This window comes from Solanum stenotomum, chromosome 4 (assembly GCF_019186545.1).
Source record: "Solanum stenotomum isolate F172 chromosome 4, ASM1918654v1, whole genome shotgun sequence".
NCBI lineage: Eukaryota > Viridiplantae > Streptophyta > Magnoliopsida > Solanales > Solanaceae > Solanum > Solanum stenotomum.
The window spans coordinates 10,925,606-10,932,440 of record NC_064285.1 but is presented as its reverse complement, the minus strand read 5'-3'; positions in this window follow the sequence as shown (position 1 = coordinate 10,932,440).

The following is a 6,835-nucleotide window of genomic DNA, read 5'->3' as shown; positions in this document are numbered from 1 at the left end:
CCATAATAAAATGTTCTTATAATTAGACACTTTTATTTTCAAATTCTGAGTTTTTTTTTTTATGTTTACATTGTTATGTAGTTAAATTAACATCATAAAATATATAATCACCTTTAATTATACAAATTTGTCTTAATAAATCATAAAAACCCTAGGCAATTTCTACTTAAGATTGATACATATAATTAAAAAATTATGTGGTTAATTTAATTACCTAATAGATGAATGAAAATCTGCGTAGAAGTTTTTTCCGGAATTTGAATTAGAAGTATTGTCTAATTGAAACACTTTGTTAAGAGTTGATGTTGGTTTATTAGCATTTTAATATTAATATCTTAATATATTAATTTGCTTTATTTGGAGTTACAAGAATGTTGAATGATTCAGCAGTTAGTGCCTCTATTCATTGCTGCCGTTGGTGGACATTTCTTTACTGCTTCTTCATTGGCAGTTGGAGAATGCACACATTGACTTTTGTCCGTTGAGTTGCACTTGCACGTTGAGGGGCATTTGTTGCCCACATTATTTTTTACTCCTTATTTCTCCATTATACCTTGTAATCTATGTAACTCCTAAGACCATTATCTTCACTATTTACTACTCTATTTATCTTTCTATTCATTGCTAGGAAGACTTCTTCTAGTATAAATAGTGGTGGTCTTCATTTGGTTTAGATACAAGAAAATATAGAGTGCATAAGGTTTGTAAAAAAGAGAGTTCTTATTAGTTGAAGGGATGTGTTTCTTTTGTGGAGCTTTGGACTCAACTCTTGTTTAGAGTTGTTAAGTTATACTTTGTGAAGGCTGTTGTATCCTGGAGGGGACAAGTCAAGAGGACTATTGCTGGACTAGTGAAGAACATTTGCTGCAGTGGGCTTGAATCTCTTTAAAGAGAACGAGATATCCGTGCCTCAGCCTGAAGAGATTTATTTCTTCATTTTTATTTCCACTTGTAATCTTGTATTTTTTGTTATCCTGTAAGTTTTTCACTAACAATTTTAAGGAGATCCAGAATGACTACAATTGAAAAAATCGCGGATGTCAAAATGGGAGACCTTAACAAGCCATTTCAGTTCAATGGTAACCATTTCAAAAGATGGAAGGGTAAAATACTTTTCTACTTAAGTCTTCTCAATGTTTCTTATGTGTTAACTGAGAAGAATCCTAATAAAGTTGATGAACCTCCATGGATGATGATGAACTTATTTCTCATCATGAGAAAGTGGGAAAGTACGATGGTGAAGAGGCAAAGGGCCAAGATGCACTTTTACAAACAGAAGAGAACAACATCATAACGAAGGTAAATTTAATTACTTCAAATAATGCTACTCCTGAAACTCACAAAAATACTTCTTTGAAGCCTAAGAAGAAAAAGTTCAAGAAAAATAATGGTAGACCCCCCAAGAAAAATAATGGTGAAAATAACCAAGCACAAAATCAACAAGTTCAAGATAAGGGACCGTGCTTTGTTTGTGACAAGAGTGGGCATATTGCTCGATTTTGCAAATTTCGGAAACGTGGTCCTAACCCTCAGGCAAACGTTACCGAAGAACCTTTTGTGGCGGTGATTACCGACATAAACATGGTTGAGAGTGTTGATGGATGGTGGGTTGATTCTGGTGCAAACCGTCATGTCTGTTATGACAAAGATTGGTTTAAAAAATATACTCATTTTGAGGAGCCCAAAACCATCATGCTTGGTGATTCTCACAAAACTCAAGTGCTTGGAACGGGAGATGTCGAATTGTGTTTTACTTCTGGAAGGGTATTAACCTTGAAAGATGTACTCTATACTCCTTCCATGAGAAAAAAATTGATGTCTAGTTTTCTTCTTAATAAAGCAGACTTTAAATAGATTATTGAATCTGATCAATATGTAATTATGAAGAAGGATATTTTTGTGGGAAAGGGGTATACTTGTGATGGGATGTTCAAATTGAATGTAGAAGTGAATAAAGCTTCTACTTTTGTTTATATGCTTTCTTCTACCAATTTTTGGCATGCTCATTTGTGTCATATTAATGATTGTTATGTTGAAATCATGAGTAGTTTAGGATTAATCCCAATGATTAAAAAGAATTTTGAAAAGTGTGAGGCTTGTAGTAAAGCCAAAATCACTAAAAGGCCTCATTTTCAAGTTGAAAGAAAAACCGATTTGTTAGAATTAGTTCATATTGATATTTGTGAACTTGGTGGAATTTTAACTTGTGGAGGTAATATATATTTTATCACTTTCATTGATGATTTTTCTAAGTTTACATATGTTTACTTGATGAAAAAAAAAGTGATGCTTTTGAAAATTTTAAAACTTATCTCCATGAGGTTGAAAATCAATTTGGTAGAAAAATAAAAAGAATTAGAAGTGATAGAGGCTGTGAATATGAGTCAAATGAGTTTAATTCTTTTGTTAGATCATTGGGAATAATTCATGAAACTACTCCTCCTTACTCTCCTTCATCTAATGGAGTAGTGGAAAGGAAAAATAGAACTTTGGTTGAATTGACTAATGCCATGCTTATCGAGTCACATGCACCTTTAAATTTTTGGGATGAAGCTATTTTAATTACTTGTTATGTGTTAAATCGTGTGCCTCATAAAAAGTCTAAACTGACACCTTTTTGAGTTGTGGAAAGGTTACAAGCCAAGTTTGGGATATCTAAGAATTTGGAGTTGTCTAGCCTTTGTGGGGCTAATGGATCCCAAGATTACAAAATTGGGTAAGAAAGTTACTACTTGTGCTTTTCTTGGTTATGCTTCAAATAGTCCAACCAATAGATTTTTTAATCTTGAAGATAATATTGTGATAAAATCGGGTGATGTTATTTTTCATGAAAATAAATTCCCTTTTGATTCTAAAAATAGTGGGGGTCAAAGGATTGAACAAAATATTTTGTCACTACCCAGTTCTTCTACTTCTACTTTTAAAAATAAAGAAATAGATGATTTTGAGTTAAGAAGAAGTAAAAGAACTAGAGTAGAAAAAGATTTTGGTCCTGATTTTTATGTGTTTAATGTTGGAGATGACCCTCTCACTTTGAAAGAAACATTATCTTCACATGATTTTTTTTTTTTTTTGGAAAGAGACTGTAAATGATGAAGTGGAATCACTAATTTCTAATAAAACTTGGAAGTTAGTTGATTTACCACCGGATTGTAAAACTATTGGTTGCAAATGGGTCTTAAGAAAAAAGTTGAAATTGGATGGATTTATTGATAAATACAAGGGTAGGCTAGTTGCAAAAGGTTTTAAACAACTATAAGGCCTAGAATTTTTTGATACTTTTTCACCGGTAACAAGAATTACATCCATAAAACTTTTAATTGCTATGGCTGCAATTTTTTATTTGCAAATTCATCAAATGGATGTAAAAACTGCTTTTTTAAATGGAGACCTAAATGAGGAAATTTATATGGATCAACCCAAGTCTTTTGTTGAAGCAGGCCAAGAAAGAAAAGTATGTAAACTTACTAAATCCCTATATGGCTTGAAACAGGCACCTAAGCAATGGCATGAAAAATTTGATTCCTGCATGATTGAAAATGGTTTTAAAATAAATGAGTATGATAAATGCATATATCATAAGTCTTGGAATAATTCACATGTGATTATTTGCCTATATGTTGATGATTTGTTGATCTTTGGCTCTAACATGAATGTTATTGATGAAGCTAAGAATATTCTTAGAAGCCATTTTGATATGAAAGATCTTAGTGAGGCAAATGTTATTCTTGGAATAAAAATAACAAGAACATGTGATGGAATTTTCCTTGACCAGTCACATTATGTTGAGAAAATTTTTTAAAAATATAACTTTCTCGATTGCAAGCATGTTGCAACTCCTTTTGATTCAAGTGTTCACTTATTTCCTGTTTAAAGTGAAAATGATGTAATAAATCAAAAGAAATATGCTAGCATAATCAGAAGTTTGAGGTATGTGATAGATTGCGCTAGGCCTGATATTGCATATGCAGTAGGAGTACTTAGTAGGTTTACTAGCAAGCCAGGTAATGAACATTGGCATGTTATAACAAGAGTTATGAGATATTTAATTGGAACAAAAAATTGTGGTTTGTTCTATAAAAAATATCCTGTTGTACTTGAAGGCTTTTCTGATGCAGATTGGAACACTTTATCAGGTGATTCATGTTCTACCACTGGTTATGTACTTTAGGTGGTGGTGCTGTTTGTTGGAGATAAAAAATGCAAACTATAATTGTTAACTCTACCATGGAGGCTGAACTAATTGCTTTAGCTTCAGCTAGTGAGGAAGCAAATTGGTTAAGAGATTTATTGTTTCAAATACCTTATTTTGAAAAATCAATTCCTCCTATTTTAATTCATTGTGATAGCACCGCCGCGATTGGTATAGTTCAAAACCGTTATTACAACGGTAAATCCAGACCTATAAAGAGGAAACACAGTAATGTAAGATCGTATTTGACAAATGGTACCATTAATGTTGATTATGTCAAATCTTGTGATAATCTTGCAGATCCTCTTACTAAGGCATTAACAAGAGAAAAGGTCTGGAGCACATCGAGGGGGATGGGATTGAAGCCTATAAATCCTTGAGTCATATATGAGGAAACCCAACCTGGGGACTAGAGATCCTATAACCAGGTTCAAAGGAAAAAACTAATCATATGATGACTTGTTGTGAAAAATGCACTATCTTTTTATTCCTTCCCTATGATGTGAGTGCATTGTTTCCAGTAGTTTGTGAAGGTTGAGTTGATAAAACTCTTAATAAATATATGTAGCCCGTATGGGTGGAGTGTTAAGTTTACAGGAGCACTCTCGACAGATTTCACCTATGTGATGTGTGGAAGTAGGTCGCTTCCTATGAGAATTGAGCTTATTCTCAAAAGCACTCATGAAACCGGTATAGTACATGGCCATAACGTATTAGCTTTAAAGCTCATGTCAACACCTTGATTATTAGGTGTGAGCAGTGATATTTTATTTCCTTTAAGCAGTCATAGTCCAAGTCTGAGACCACTACGACTCTGGAGTAAAAAATATTATTTCACTAAGTGGAGATTCAATGCAGAGCACACCTTCATTATGCATAGTAGTCTTCCTTCAGCTGATAGACTCTCTTAATTAATATTAAAATGAGTTGGGAATTGTTGATTTATTAGCATTTTAATATTAATATCTTAATATATTAATTTGCTTTATTTGGAGTTACAAGAATGCTGAATGATTCAGCAGTTAGTGCCTCTATTCATTGCTGCCGTTGGTGGACATTTCTTTACTGCTTCTTCATTGGCAGTTAGAGAATGCACACATTGACTTTTGTCCGTTGAGTTGCACTTGCACATTGAGGGGCATTTGTTGCCCACATTATTTTTTTACTCTTTATTTCTCCATTACACCTTGTAACCTATGTAATTCCTAAGGCCATTATCTTCACTATTTACTACTCTATTTATCTTTCTATTCATTGCTAGGAAGACTTCTTCTAGTATAAATAGTGGTGGTCTTCATTTGGTTTAGATACAAGAAAATATAGAGTGCACAATGTTTGTCAAAAAGAGAGTTCTTATAATTTAGTTGAAGGGAGGTGTTTCTTTTGTGGAGCTTTGGACTCAACTCTTGTCCAGAGTTGTTGAGTTATACTTTGTGAATGTTGTTGTATCCTGGAGGGGACAAGTCAAGAGGACTATTGTTGGACCAGTGAAGAACATTTGCTGCAGTGGACTTGAATCTCCTTAAAGAGAGCGAGATATCCGCGCCTCAACCTGAAGAGATTTATTTCTTCATTTTTAGTTTCAATTGTAATCTTGTATTTTTTGTTATCTTGTAAGTTTTTCACTAACAGTTGAGATGTTCAATTGAAACATGACTTAGTTTTAATGTCAAATTTAAGAAACCAATCTATATATTTATATAAAGCAGAAACATGAAAGCGGTGAGGTGGCGCTCTCTAAAGCTTGGATTTTTATTTATCTTTTTTATGGTTTTTTTTGGAATTTTTCTTCATTTTAAAAGACGGAAAATATTAAAGCTTTTACAAAATATTAAAGTATAATATTTAATTCTCTCCTCATTAATACATAATAATAAAAATTGCCGTTGATTACAGAATTTGAAAAAAAACAATCGTCATTAACTTTTGTTAATACAACCTCATTAATGCATAATAATAAAAATAAATTGCCGTTACTTACGGAATTTGAAACAACAATTCACCATTAACTTTTCAAATATGCATTAATGTTGTAGAAAAATCGTCTCTTCTCATTTCCCATAATTAACCTTTATTAATAGGTATTAAATTAATTAATGTTGTATTGTAGTAATTTAGTATGCATTATTGGATATTATAAAAACAGGAGAGGCAAATGCATTCAAGCAATTAATCTTTGTGGATAAAAAAGGTAATATTTCTATTTCTCTCACCCAACCTGTTGGAATTATCATTGGGTCTTTTTATTTTATTTTATTTTTCCTCCTCATTTTTTGCTTTTTGTGATTTTCTTCTTATAATGTTACGAAAAAATTTGCATTTGATTTTGTATCAGATGATGGTCGCAGTACTCAACTCTTTATGAGTTGAAGAGACTATGAAGAAAATTAGATAAATAAATAGAAGCTCTATGTTTAAAGTTTTAGAAAGGACGAAGAGGTGTATGATGATATGTTCAATGTAGGTATTTAACTGATTTTTTCCCTACTTTTGTTTATTCACCTTTTTAGTTTCGCTTAAATTTTATTTCAGAGTATAGAAAAATTGTCAATCATAACATACTATTACAAACATGCCTTAGAAATAGAAACGAAAGCAGGCGACAAATTTTCTCTTATTCGTTGTAATATAATGTTACACATA